At 38.6% G+C, this 15,452-nt stretch overlaps 3 long non-coding RNA genes across 3 annotated transcripts; 1 reads left to right on the top strand and 2 right to left on the bottom strand.

Annotated features, from left to right (window-relative positions):
- Positions 1–4,868: 4,868 nt before the first annotated feature.
- LOC113018265 (uncharacterized) lies at positions 4,869–7,879 on the bottom strand. Its single transcript, XR_013905660.1, has 2 exons — positions 5,646–7,879; positions 4,869–5,439 (listed from the first exon to the last, which is right to left on the bottom strand). It is a non-coding gene; the product is annotated as an uncharacterized LOC113018265 (long non-coding RNA).
- Positions 7,880–8,247: 368 nt separating this feature from the next.
- Positions 8,248–11,155, top strand: LOC145424774 (uncharacterized). The gene is made up of 2 exons (XR_013905720.1): positions 8,248–9,203; positions 9,828–11,155. It is a non-coding gene; the product is annotated as an uncharacterized LOC145424774 (long non-coding RNA).
- Positions 10,801–13,157, bottom strand: LOC145424677 (uncharacterized). The gene is made up of 2 exons (XR_013905709.1): positions 11,663–13,157; positions 10,801–11,512 (listed from the first exon to the last, which is right to left on the bottom strand). It is a non-coding gene; the product is annotated as an uncharacterized LOC145424677 (long non-coding RNA).
- Between the last annotated feature and the right edge of the window lie 2,295 nt (positions 13,158–15,452).

The raw sequence follows: 15,452 nt of genomic DNA, 5'->3' as shown, positions 1-15,452 counted from the left end.
AAATACCACTGATATTTATCAGAGTATTACATATAATACCTGGTGGGCCGGTCTCCAGTCAAAATTCCCGGGACCATTTTTTGTCCCAGTCCAGCCCTGGTCAGGAGTCACAGTCAAGTGTGAGCTGCATGGCCCCTCTATGAACATTGTGGCTTTCCTAATGGCCCCTGTTGAGTCTAATTGTTGGATGTTATCAATGTGTTTCTTAAATTTTACAGGTCTTAGTTCAATCTGTAGGATCAAGACATTCCTTTGATCCTGACCACCTCTCCAGCCACTCTGTGCTGGGGGAGGATTATTGTCGACACATCTCTGTGAAGATTCTGTTTCTTGTGTGGTCAGCTTCCTGCCCTTTAGTGGCTTCACTGTGTTGTGCACGCTGAACCAATACAGGAAGTGAACCATATATTGGGTGTGGGGTAGATTACCATTTTATGACTAAGGATGCTGTTAGAAACAGTTGGAAGTCACACACACACAGAGACACACAAACACTAACTCCCTCAAACAGCTGAACTACAATGATCCATGTAGCAAACACAAACTGTTATATCGCCTTTGGGCTTTTGGAGCCTTGACCTGACTGTGGTGGGCGTGGTCTGCAGCGCCGCTGCAGGGGAGGCGGACGCACCTGAGCGGCACCCGCAATCACGCCTTAACGTCTCTGCTCTCTCTGCTGTTGTTGGTGTGTGTCGGGCTGTGAGCTGCAAAGCTACAGCCGGCTGTGTGCGCACAGCAACCGTGTGTGTAAAGTGGTCAATAAAGAGATGCTGAAAAGCGCGTTCATGCAAACATCGTCAGGTCTGCCGTGATATGTTTACAACGGGACTTCTGCTCCTGAACCTCTGCGCACAGCGTCTGCAGGTCGGGGCTGTACGAAGTCACTTTATCTCTACAGGACTGTAAGCTGTCGTCTGTGAGGCGTGAGCGTGTTTGTTTGAACACAGTTCACGGTGGAGAACAGCTGCTGACATAATGTGGATCCCAAGATCCATAACTGGCCTACCTGGGGCTGAAAGTCTCCATAAATGCAGGCGTTTCGGCGGCTACACCGGCTTCCACGAGTGTGACGCTTATTTTGAGAAAATAATAGAATATAAATGTATTTTTATATTTCAATATCACAATAATCTTCCAATGTAGAACTACAAGTTAAAAAAGAACTAAGATAAATCAAATCCACTTCAGCTAAATACTTCTCATTTATTTCCATCTTACATGCTGTGACTGCAGCCATTCCCACATCTCTGTGAATGGGACTCATGGACATGGATCAGTGGTTGTTGATCAATGGTCCTGAGAATCTGCATAATTAAGATGAAGGAACGGAGCTCCCAGCCCATCGTTCCTGCAGCTGCTTTCAGTCTTTATGCAAATGTCCTGTTTGTAAGACTGAAACCTGCAGCTGAGACTGAAGACGTCACCTGATGATGACGACACGTTTCTCCCACAAAACGCTGCGTCCAGATGAACAGAAGCAACAGACTCACTTTCCTGGATGATTGAGATGCATCAAGACTTCATTGTGTGTTACTTCTCATTCAGCACAGACACATTATTCCTGTTAGGTCATGTCAGCTGTCACTCAGTACAAGCACAACTGTGAACAACACAAACTTCTCTTCAATGTGTCACAGAAACACTAAGTGTGAGAGCCTGTATGACACACAGGACAGACTGTAAGCTCTGCTGGCTGCACAGCACTTTGTAGCAGTTTTCCAACATGTCCTCCACCCGTGATGTCAGTGGTGGGACCCCAGTCACAGCACTCAGCACCACCTCCTTTAAATGGATTTTATAGCAGTTCCTCCCGTTACTCGGTGCAACGCTTCTTAAATGTGTTTTTGCAGGATAAAACACAGCAGGTGGTGTAGAGAGGACGTCAGCTGACGGAGCAGAGGGAGGCAGACTGTGGATAAATGACAGAGTGAGAGGAGAGCAACCATGACAGAAGCACAGGTGTGGCAGATAGAAGTGGCTTTATAGACACTTATTGTCAGTCCTCGTGCATGCTGTGGAAATAAGTGTCTGTGTCATGAGGTGACATGTGAGCTTATCTTTGGTCAATAAAGCTGAACGACCAGTTTTCACTTTGCTTGTTACGCTTGTTTAGTGACGTCTGGGTTTCTGTGGAGCCCGAATTTTGATGAGTTCTGGTGAAATCATCTGAGATCATCTGAGCATCGGTGAAGAGTCAGCAGAGAAAGTGTGGGACAGAAGTTTGCTTTGGACACATGGACTGAAATCAAAAAGTAACAAACAGGATTTCCAATGGACAGTATGGAGAAGTGAAAGTACACAAAGGCTGTGCTGGAACACGTGTGTTACACTTTTTGACAGCTGAGAACAAAACACAATATTTTGCATCATCTCTGCAGTGTCTCTTCTTTCCTCTGCTGTTGTGCTTTTAGCTCCAAACTGTTTCAAATGGTTTGTCAGCAAGCTGACCTCTGACCTCTGCAGTACTAACTCCTGACCCGTACAAAGAGCGGGCGTTTCTGACCTTTGACCTGCAGCTGTATGTCTCTCAGTCTCAGTTCTTCTCTCCGTCACTGATGGAGCAGGTGTAGTTGCTGCTGACAGTCAGTCGTTTGTTTTCTCAGAGTGAGGCTGAAGTCTGAACTGTTCAGAGCATCAGGTCTCATCAACGTGCGCTGCTGTAACGCCGCTTTGTCCTCTGAGATCACCAGGTATGAAACCTGAGTGCTGACAGAGCAGCATGTTCCCCCTCATTCACCTCCACCACCACAGCCAAGGCATGCTGGGAAACTGAGGACACACAGACGGAGAACTGAAGTGTCTGCTGTGTGTTCATCTCAGAGTCCTCACAGGTGACACATTAGCTCCAGAACACCAAGCCAGGTGTTTGAAGCCTGACAGGGATTCTTCCCATCCAGAGGGAGGATTTAGCTGCACAACAATGAACATTAGTGTGTAGTTTAGAAACACAGACTGTGCCTGCACTGCATCTAGTGAAGAAAAGTGTTACTGCGAGAGAACCAGGCTCCTTTAAAGCAGCTGATATTAAGGTTGAAAAATCAACAATAAGCTGATGTAATCAACGTTTCACAAAATGGTCAGCAGCTAAAATCTGGAGCCGTTCTTTGGTGGTAATTAACAGTTTGTTCTTGTTAGCTAATTATGTCATTAAAGGTAGCAGCAGAAGCCTTGTGTTGAAAGCCCATTCACTCACACATTCACACAGTATGTGTGTGTCTGTGTTACACTGTGGACATCCCTTCTGTTGGAGCGCCATCTTGTGGCAGGTTTAAGAAATGTTCTTCTTGTAAATCCAAACTGATGCACCTCCATAGCAGACTGTGGAGGCTTTCAGTGACATGAAGACTTGATTTATACTGTCATATTCTCCTGTTACACAAAGCACAGCACGCTGAACATGGATGAACTGAAACTCCCAGCATCTGACTGAGGAAAAGCACAAATCATTCTCACACTGACTCCTGCTTGATTTTAGATTTGCTTTCAAATCCTCACACTTTCATATGAAGCACTAAATGGGCTCCAGACTGTTTATCTCAGCTTCCTGTCAAACACACTGCTGCTCACACCGAGGCTCAGTTTACTCCTCCAGCCTGGCTTAACCTGCTGTCTGTTAAAAACAGCCCCACACTCCTCTGTTTAATCCTTCTGATCAGACTCTTTGATTTTGTATTGTTTTTACCTGAAGTTGTGTTTTTGACATGGTTCTGTCTGTGAAATAAAGCTCACACACACACTGCTACAGTCCTTCATACACTTAGAAACGAAGCTGCTCCTTTCCTCAGTGCTGACACATAAAGAAGAGTTGCTTTTATATCCAACACGTCTCTGTTCCAGAAAACAGCTTCAGCAGCCTCTGAGTCTGAACTTGGAGTTGGTTATAAGCCACAGGCCTGTGTGCACAGCAATGAGGAAATATAATGCAGTAAGTGAAACATGGATGTGTGGAACAGATTATCCCAAAGGTTGATTCTGTTCATCTGGACGTTCTCAGTGAAACATTTGGTCTCTCGGTCAGGTGACTCCTTTAGTCTCAGCTGACTGCAGCTTTCCAAACCTTTGTCACTGGATCACTCACTTCATCTCCAACGTGTCCCTGACACAGACAGCTGGAGCCGTTACAGCAAAATCATTGATCATCGTTTTTAGAACATTAGCTGGTGTTGGTGGGCAGGCTAGCAGTGCTAATTGTTAGCACTAGTTCTGCTGCTCTCCCTTTGTCTCTGTTATTGTTGGTCTTTAGTGAACAATAGAAAGTGTCTTCATGAGACTGTTGCCTAATGTTCAAATGTAGATAACACCACCTGCACCAACCTGTTACACAGCACAACCCTCTGGTGTAGCTTTGCCCATACGGTAAAAAAATATATTTTAAAATACATTTTAAAATATATTTATATATTTAAAATGTATTTTAGCACATATATTTTTTGGCCATTTTTTGTATATTTTGAAATATATTTCAAAATACATTTTGAAATATATTTCAAAATGTATTTTAAAATATATAAATATATTTTAAAATACATTTTAAAATATATTTATATATTTTGAAATGTATTTTAGCACATATATTTTTTGGCCATTTTTTGTATATTTTGAAATATATTAATAAAATATATTTCAAAATACAATTTAAATGTATTTAAAATCATTCAAAAAAATATAAATTTAACCCTTCATATATTTCTAAGAAAACACATTCACATGTAACATCTGAAAGAAATCTTTATTTGATGTTTAAAACATACATATAGCATATCAATCAAGCAAGGAATATTCATTTTATAAGTTTATTCTCATTACATACTTAAACATTCTAAAAGAAACACACACACATATACATATATGTGTGTATATATATATAAATATATATATATATATACACACACAGTCTCAGTTCCCCCAGCTTTCACTGCAATCCTCAAAGCCCTTCTGGACACGCTGGGAAACCCCTTCCTTACCGCCACTGTAACAAACAAAAGTCACAGTTCTATTACTTTTATCAGAGTTAAAATAAAAATGTGATTTATGTTAGCTGGCTTCATTTAGCAAACAGATATTTCTGTTTATACAGATACAGATATTAATACAGATATATTTTACGCATAATTTACCTCTTTTTTTTTCCTAGATGGGAAGTCTATCCAGTTCACATTACAGTAATGCTAACACCCCTTTTGGTCGTCTCTCCTTACCTTCCAGCATTCATAAATCTGTTGACCTTCTTTGTCTGAGACCAACCACTACAATGCATCATCACCTATTTGTATTGGTAACTTACTTTACAACCTATTTTAATGGTTGCAAAGTAAGTTACTTGTGCTGTATGCAATTTTAGATACACAGAAAGTCTTCACTTACTATATATGGCTGTCATAGTGTCCTTATCAAGGGCAGTTCTTCACTCTGCGCCGATGTCCGTTTTGCTCTGTCCTCCTATAAAAAGCATGAACATTTGAGTGTTTGACTAGTTTTAGATTTCCAAAAATTTGATATTTGTACAACTAAACATTTGAACTACAATATATGCTATTGAGCGATACTTTTATGGGTAATTTTTGGTAAAGAAACTGGTGACAGAGTTGTAGGCTTTTTAAAGTACTATTAGCTAACCATTTGAACTGACTTTCAAAGCTGATTACCTTTTAAATTGCTGTGGATCAAAACCTCCAGTGGGAAGGCGGCCATTAGAAGAACACGCACCATTGAACCTGAAAATAACAAAAACAAACAAAAAACAGAACAATATATAGATACTGTTTATATAGGGTAATAAATCTCTTCTGAAGCAATATAGTTATTTTGGGTGAAAAACAAAACATTCCTCTAAAATATATATACTGACATCAGCAATCAACATCATGATTGTAATTATTTCCTTTTTAGTACATCTACTGCTGTTTGCATGTGTCAAGCACTACGACTGTATCTATGCATATAAATTCACCATATATATCCAGCAAAAATGTTTTGTTATAGGAAAACAAACAAAGGCATTCAATCAGAGGTGAGAAATTAATTGGGAATATGAATTATAGGTGAACTATTCTTTACCTACTAGCAATCAAGCTTCTTTAACCAAGAAGCTTGAAATATTTGAATGTAAAATAAAATAAATAAATAAATAATAATAAAAATAACATGATGTAATTAAAATGCACAACTTACATTAAGGAAATCTGCATTTGTATCCACAGGCTAAAAGTAAAACAGTAAATGTGTTAGTGATAGTACAGGTATTTGTAAAAAAAAAAAAAGAGGCAGTAACTGTGACGCTTCTAGTGGGATGCTAAATGCAGAGATTTATATTTACAGTATAATACTGCATGTACGGGTAGCTGTGTTGTGAACTGTAACTGAATATTAGAGAATCTCAGAGAAATTAAATGTATTTATTTTTTTAATTTATCAATCATAAAACCGTCTGTTTTGAAGGCCTGTTACGATAACGACTTTTTGTTGGTCGGTATATTGCCCCATAAACAATTGCGACAAGTTATGTCATTGTCATTTTAAGACCATTTTATGTCTTTGAATGTATAATCATAATATAACACCATAATAATGCAAGATCTACACACTTTCAATTGACAAACCAACATCTAATTCTTAAAGTATTTAGATCATTGAAATTAGGAATCAAAATATTAGATACCTTAAAAACTTGAATAAATAGTAAATTTTCTAACAAATAGAAAACAATGATATTTAATGTTATTGTTTTGTTATCATTATATTTTATTTTTGTAAATATAATGGCAGATAAATTACATCATCAACAATTATTGAGGTCATGTACATGTACTGTGTGTTAAGTCGATATATCGATTATTGTGATAGGCCTACTGTTTTGGTATCATAACGAGCTTGTCAAACATGCATGACCACTAAACAATGTCTAAGCAGTAGTACTGGTCTGAATGACAACAAACATAACTAGTGTTTTGGAAAACCTGTTAGAAAACAGTTATTTCAATAATTATGATTAGCATGTGACACAGACACTGCATAAAAAACTACAACAACAAATACTTACTTTAGGAGGATGGGGGAGGGCAGCATGAGGTTGAGACTTTGACATCTGTAAGAAACAAATTCATGTATTACAAACAAGTCACTTAAAAATACATTAATGTGGCAGACTGTTCCCTGTTCAGATGCAGTGTATAAGTACAATCAGGGCTGTCACAACAATGGGGTGGGGCCAAGTGGCTGCAACCCTAGGTACAATGTGCAGGTATATATAATTACATATAATATATGTGAATAAAGCAAGAATCTGTTTAGGTTAGTCACTGTGCTGACTGATGCTTGCTAGGTTTATATGATTGCAAACTGCACAAAAACAACAACAGCAACAACATTAATGACAATGACAAACAAAATTACTTACATTTATGTAAATCTCACATTAGGAAGATCTGCATTCGATTTCATGGGCTGAAATAAATAGGCAGAAACATTACTGCTAAAAAAATAAAAAACAAAAACTCTAAAAAGCCTAAAAATGACTTAAAAAGCAAGGAAATGTGGAACATTGTAATTAGCGAACATTAATAAAGCATAACTGTTCTTTGTTTCTAACCTTGGTAAGTACTCTGTAGCCAGAAGGAGAGGTAGGATTTCTGTGAAAGCCAAATTAAATGTGAATAGGCTTTGATAGTTATTGAGAAGGCAGAATAATAAGAAAAGGCAAAAGTACGTCACAATATAATTAATTAAGTTACATATTTTGATTACCAAATTATGGAAGCGTGGAGCTGCCACCCAGGCAAAAGAAAAATAGAGCTGTATCACGTTATGACGTGAAATGTTTATTGTTCTAACATTATGCTTTTCATGTTTGTATAATACAGTGGTTCTTAACCTTGTTGGAGGTACCCCACCAGTTTCATATGCGCATTCATTGAACGCCTCTTTAGTGAAAAATAAAGTGTGTTTTTTTTTTTTCAAATTAGACGTAGATATGTTTTTTACTGGTGCACAAAATGAGCCGTGCACGTCACAGCGGAGGCTCTGCCGAACCCCTGAGACCAACTCACCGAACCCCTAGGGTTCGATCGAACCCAGGTTAAGAACCACTGGTATAATATAATATCACATTATTATAATATACATAATTGTCACGTTCGCACAATATTGTACGGACGTGATAATTATGTGCATTTTTCGTACAATGTTGTTCAAACATGTTGTTCAAACATGATAGTATATTGTTAGAACGATAAACCTTTCACGTTATAACGTGATATACTTATATTTCTCTTTTGCCTGGGTGGCAGCTCTACGCTTCCGTTCCAAATACACGAGAATAAAGTAATATTATATGGGAAAAGGCACCTGCTAGCTTGATGATGGAGGCTTCTTAGACTGGCCACCCGCCTTGGCTTCTTGTCGCCACTCCACGAAATAAAGGTCCGTTTCCTCCATGCCGGCTAATTATTCATCCTCATTAAAATCTCGTATATGTTCAGTTGGCAGAATTGAGAATTTTACATCTTCCAACCACTTAATTAACGCGAACATAATCGGCTTGTTTCTTCCCGTCTCCTGTATCCGGCCGTTCCTCTCGCTGTCAGATTTCGCGCCTCAGAGACGTCGTTATTTTTCAAAAAAAAAAAAAAAAGAAGAAAGAAAGAAAGAAACAGCAACAACTACTAAAGAGAGTTTTTGCACGTTCATTGCACATTTGTGGGAATGTTTAAATATTTAATTTTTATTAATTACTTTTCATTATATCTTTATTTTTTAAACCACCGTGGCAATGCGCATGCGCATACACTCCTGCACGCAAAGGGCTTTGGAGTTGACGTAATGTCGCAATGCATTGTGGGAGCGCAGCACCATCTTGGCAGGTCACGAATCAAAACAAGATTGCTACGAACCATTCTGAAACGTAGCTCAAAAGAAAATGACGGTATAGAGACAGATTCTGTCCAGATGCAAAGAGACGGTACTTGATTGTTGAAATGTGGACCCGTATGAAATATAGCCGTGGAGTAGAAACCCTGAAGACCAAACCGCTATTGACTTAGCATGATCTACTCTCATACCTTGTCTGTGGAGTCAGAGCATACATGGCGCACCAATTTCGCAATTATAAATCTCTGGAGGCGCACATCCAATTCACCAAGGACTGGGTACAAGATTTGGCTATTTTTAAGCCTCCACGTTGTGAGTACGCCGTCATTCAAGCAAAGGTAAGTCAGCTTGAGTACTGCGAGTAAAATGCGTTTGATTCCCCCCAACATTCAAATTAGTGCTAGCAAAAATTCATTCGTGAGGGGGAAATTACAGTGAGAACATGTAGAGGCTCTGTTAGAGGGATAACATAGTGAGTTCAGTGCATTGATGTGACATTGTCCTGAAGGATTTAGTTATTCTTTATGGTTAAAGAAATTGCCCTAATTAATTCATATTTATTATAAATAATCCTAATTACACATCTTGCTTCCTTGTTTGTGTCCTGTGTCACTAAAAATACATTCTGTTTTAGTTTTATACATTGATTAATGACCTGCAGAATCTCCTTGTCATATTAGGTGTCCATAGTTGTCACTTAAAGTCGAACTTTATGTTTTCTCCCTCTTGAAAGTGATTACATCCTTGCATTACATACTTTAGGTTCATTTTTTGCTGATAGGTTTCTAAAAAGAAACATGCAGATTTAGAATATAACATGCAGCGTTCTATAGATGGATACATAAAAACACTTTATTTGTTACATTTATGATAAATGGATTTGAAAGTAAATAAAACACATTTGTGTCGGCCTTGGCTCATAGTTCTTGTCTTTAAATGAACTTTGTCTGTGTGTGTTTCAGGTCCTGCACTCTTAAAGACTGAATTGCAGCATTGCAGCCACAGGTCATTGTGAGCATCACAGGGAAGGTTGAAGCCGCCCACTGCAGCTGTATGGCTAGAGTCGTGGAGACTTGCAGCCATGTCACTGCTCTTCTGTTTAATGTAGAAGCAACAGTGAGGATCTGTGGCACAAGGACTGTTACAGATGAACCTGCATACTGGGTTTTGCTGGGTAATATGACCAAGATACAGCCAGAGGTTGGCCATAAGATAGACTTCTCCTCTTCAGCTGCCCAAAAAAAAAGGTTCTTGATCAAAACATAGACAGACCATCTGTAGTGACAAGTAAAAGAAGCCATCCTCAAAAAAGAAAAGTTCCACCTGCTACTGTGGAGGAGTTGGATCAACTGATGGGACAATATTTTTCCAAGCATAGTTCTGTTCTGAATAACCCATAGTGTTTTAATTTAGGGGGCCATGTAAATACTTTGCATTTACTGAATATGTACTTACTAAATACCACTGTTCAAAAGTTGAATAAAGAAACAAAGAAATGTTTGCCTATTTTTAATTAAAAGCACTTTGTCGAACATCACATCAGTTACAATGTAGAAAAAATGTTATGTATAGTTTACAAATGACAAAATGTTCACATAAAATCATGACAGCATTTGTATAATATCACCCACTACTAGCATTCTGTAATTTACTGTCTCTTTTGAAAACTTATCACTTATCACATGGAGAAACCTTTGGAATGCAAGCATGCTGATCCACACAGGTATGCACACAGGTGTACACATGGGTATTCACAGACGCGGACTACAGCTTTCTTGGCTGCTGCCTCAAAGCACACTGTGCGCTGTCTATCTTGAGTGTTGCACAATATCGTTTATTATTTAGTAACTATTGATATCTATGGCTAGCTAGTTTATTGTGATGGTGCTTTTTTTTCCTATTATTATGTTGCTCTTTGTTGTTTGCTGTCTCCTCTGTTTTGTTTTTTTTCTCCATACAGGTGACCCAGGAGTTTTTTTTTTGTTGTTTGTTTTTTTTTCTCTCTTCCCCCCCTTCTCACCGTCTCTTCCCCCCTTTGGTTTTCTTTCTTTCTCTCCCCCTCTTTCTTTCATTCTTTCCCCCTGTCCTGTCCCACAGTCATGTCTGTCCCGTTTGCAACTGAAAATAAAATAAATTCATAATTATAATAAAGGTCAATCAAATGGACGAATATGGCAAGGCCATGATGATCCACTTGGTAAAATAAATCCGCTTGCCATCTTTCTTGGCCTCAAGACAACAATTCTGATGGCTATAGATCCAAACGAGACAAAAAAAATAAAAAAATAAAGTAGTCTCAGAATAGTGAATTAAACCAACATTTATTGTTGATTTTTTTTTTTTAACAAGAAAAACATTTTTCAACTGAATAAAAACAATGCCAATAACCAAAATAAATAGAAGCGTACATGAAAACTACACAGTCCTTCACCTTTCTGTCTGATTTTTTTAAGGAAAACAGTTTTTCATTCCACTAAAAACAGGACAAACCCACCAGCATGAACATTAAATAAACTATTACAATTGTAAAACAAAACTCATTTACAAAATGTAATAATTATCAGTGGGTCCCAGGAAATAGAATGTGACATGGGATTTAGATTTCCGTTACCAGGATGGTCGGGTTCAGCGTAGTCTTTATCACCACCTGTCAAAGACACATCATCAATATTCATGTTTGCTCAGGTTATTCACTTGTTCACATCTGTCTGAGATCATTCATACTGTTGTATGGATGTGTGTACAGTATGTATATAATTATCAGCTATGTAAAAGATATTATCATCTCTGTTCTTACCTAGTTGGAAGTCCTCCATTCAAACTCAGAGAGCCGCTGGAGGAAGGTGGTGATCCGAGGGCTGATTCTTGTAACCTTCCTCTTTACGACACGACCTGTCTTGCGGCTTGTACCAAGTTTTGCAGGGCATTTTGTTCCCATGTCTGGATTGATCCTCACAAAGAACCTTTTAACGGAAAAAAGGCTGCTTTAATTTCAAAATTAAAACATACGTTACAGCAATCACCTATATGTTTCTGCAACTGTAAAAAGAGAAGGAGGAAAAAAAAAGAAGAGAAAAAAGGAAAAAAAAAAAAAAGAAAGAAAACTTATCACTACATAAACAGCACAAGACTTAAAAGTATTTAAAAAGAGCATTTTTCCCTGGTTTTACTACCACACTGGGGCACATGTTCACCAAAACGCAGCAAACCTTTGCCATCTTATCCAGGAAGGTCACCTTTTTACCCTCACATGGAAGAAGTAATCTGATTGGCATGGTGGTATGTAGCATGTAGTTTGAAGCAGGGATTTCGTAGTGCCCCATGTGTAGTGTTGGAACCCAGTCAGGATTTGTTTCATTCATTTCATAGGCTGGTTTGTTGCAATAATGCCAAATAATTAGCAACTCTATAAATAGAAGGTAGTTCTGCATGTTTGTTCTAAGTTTGTGCTATGATCTCAGAGCGCATTGAAAATAAAATTAACAGGCTATAAATAATAATATGAACTTATTTAGAACTTACCTGAATGAAAATACTGGAGCACACCAACAGATATCTGTGGCTGGTAGAGAACTGAATATCAGCTCGTCTCGCAGCTGCTATCCAGGCTAGACGCCTTCTTTTGGTAACATCCAACACATAAGCTCCCTCATGATGTTTCCAGGTGAGGAAACAATGAAAAGAGAGCCTGTTTTCAAGCTTATTCCTTTGTCGGTAGTGCAATCTAACATTACAACCGACCACACAGCAAGCATTTGTTTGGCCTGCTAATATGGCGCCTTGACCAAAAATCCTGGCTACGCCCCATCCCGTAAGATCACGCTCCAGAGCCCTATTAACGTACGGATCTAGAAAGAAGACGCTGCATTTTTAACTCTGAGGGAGATGGAGAATGAGCCTATTTCCAAAACAGTGGAGTGTGTTCCTTTAAGTACTAAATTGTATATATTGTCAAAAACTAAAGTGTACATAGCAGTTGTTGTATCTTGTTTACTGTATCACTGACAGATAATTTCAAAGTCAATGAACGCTACATTATAGTGAGATATTGTGTAATGTGAAATACTGTAAGCAAATGAATAAACAACCTAATTCGTGATAGACCTTTGACTCTGTTTTGTTTGAATCCAACTGTTTTTTGCAGATGTGCATAAAACATGTTACTTTTAGTATTGTTATCATTATCATCATTATTGCACTAAATATATTTTAAATAAAGGATACTTTGATATACATTCTACTGTAAGGTTGGAAATGTATTTTCTTCACCCTAAAATATGTTTTGAAATGTATTTTGGTTTGAAAGAAATATATTTTCAATTTCAAAAATATATATTTTTGGAGCATCACAAATACAAAATATATTTACCATATATTTGAAATATATTTTGGCCAGGAAAAATGTATTTTTTTACCGTATGGGTTTGCTGCTGCTGACTTTGAAAATCACACCAAACATGGAATCAAATATATCGACTCGGCTTAGACTACAGAGAAGCTCGGCACTGCTCACAAAACTCAACACAAAAGGCTTTTTAAAGACAACAATCACTTTGACAGACACACAAACACGACTGAGTACAGAGGAGCTGCTGGTTTGAAGCCACAGAAATGTTCAAATGTTTAAACACACTGCAGCGTTGCAGCCGTGATGCATTTGTGCTGCTAAGGCCACACACATCAGCTGCCTTACATTTTAGTACCAGTTCATCTCTGACCATGGCAGCACAGTCTTTCCAGTACAGTGATGTTGGTGGGGACAGTGGGGACTGATTGTTCATTGGCTGTAAGCCGGTCACATGGACGTTTAACTGGTGCTTTGATTGCTCTGTAGTCTGTTGTGCCTGTGAGCTGCTCCTAAAATGAGACAGATTATAATTGTCACCATTCTGTTAATGACTCTTATTATGTGCGCTCTCCTCCACTGTCACACTAAACACATTAAACCTTTATTTTTGTGTAAAGTCAGGATTTATTGGCTCTTCTTAAAAGCGTCATGAAGTGCAAAACTCAGCAAACATTATACAAAAGTAGATTTAGAAGCTGAACTGAAAACATTTAAAGTGACAGTCAGCACAAATCCAGCTGACATCTCCATCCAACCCAAGTCTTCATTTAAAGTCATTATAACTGTGACACACGTTTGTTACAGTATTAATCCTGCCTGATGCTGCAGGGCCAACATCATGAAACAGGCTCAGCATTTATTTCCATTATGAAACTTTATCATTAAAAACAAACCATTGTTCTGCAGTCGTCCCAGGACTGTCGGTCAAACGTTCTCTCCACATGTTTAAGGCTGAGCTCACTTTATCGTCTGCCTGAAGGAGGGAAGCAGATGTTACTAAACATCACAATAAAACATATGAAATGGGTGCACATGAGGAACGTCTGCACTGTTAAAGCCATGCAAACATCTTCACACATGAAGCAGCAACACCTCTCAGTTTAGCAGCAGCTGGTAAAAGCCACAGTGATCCTGGAGCCTCCCTGAAGGACTCGTTCATCAGTAACTGTCAGGAGGACGATTAAACCTGCTGCACACGTCCTGTAGTTACACACTCGGGAGGAAAGACGACGTCCTCGCTCTGCAACATGATCTGTGTTTCATCCAGGACGCTCAAACACAGACTGGTTTCCAAATATTAGACGCACTGGTTCTTCATGCGTTTCTACCTGAGCACTCAGAGTCATTTCTACAACAGGCCTCCTTCACCTGCTGGTGCCTCTGTTTCTGTGTTTGGCTGTTTCCATCAGTGCCTGATGTTTGTGATCTTTGATCTGTTCTGAAGTCTCTCTTTGTAACACAAATGTTGTTTGGCTTCTTTTGCAAACAAGGCAAAAGAACTTTAATGGATTCATTTGCTGATCTTACTTTTCTGATGCAAAGCCGTCCTTTCAACGCTTTAGAAAGAAAACCAAACAATGTTTTTAAAACTTTCCCAAAATGTAAAAGCTATTAAAACCATAAACTTCTGCTCCTTGATCATGTGATTCTTCTTCTAGACTGTCTGTAATTGTTATTGCTGATTGTCAATAAAGTTGTTTTTTATAAGTTATGTTGTAAAGGAAGCTTGTGGCGAGGGAGGAGGGGCGACTAAAAGCAGGTTCATATAGTGGGAAAGTCCTCAGGTCATGTGAGGATATTTACTGATGCGTCAACACTGTCAGATAAAAGAACGGCTGCTGCATTTGTTCTCCCACAAATAAGTTTGGTGATGAGTAAAAGAATTACAGATGATGTGGCAGTTTATACTGGGAGCTGGTAGTGATGTTACTGGCTTGAACTGGGTGGAGGACGCACTAATATGGAGGTATGTGGTTTGCTGGGACTCTAGCAGCGTGCTAGTGAGCACAGGTGATATGTCTTCAGACTCTAGGCAACATATTGTTTTTGATATACTTCATTTACTGTATAGAATCAAACACAGAGGGATAGAAGTGGATTTCTTATGGCTCCCTGTGAATATCGGTGTTGATGCAATGAACAGGACGATAAGTTTAAAAAGGTGCAGCAAGAAGAAGTCGTGCAGGTTTGACTATAAAATACAGTGAAAGTGAGGTGAAGAGTATAATGAAGGTAAAGA

Source organism: Astatotilapia calliptera, chromosome 3 (assembly GCF_964374335.1).
Source record: "Astatotilapia calliptera chromosome 3, fAstCal68.1, whole genome shotgun sequence".
In the NCBI taxonomy this organism is placed as follows: domain Eukaryota; kingdom Metazoa; phylum Chordata; class Actinopteri; order Cichliformes; family Cichlidae; genus Astatotilapia; species Astatotilapia calliptera.
The sequence above is the reverse complement of the archived record's forward strand: the minus strand, read 5'-3'. Positions and strand labels throughout refer to the sequence as shown.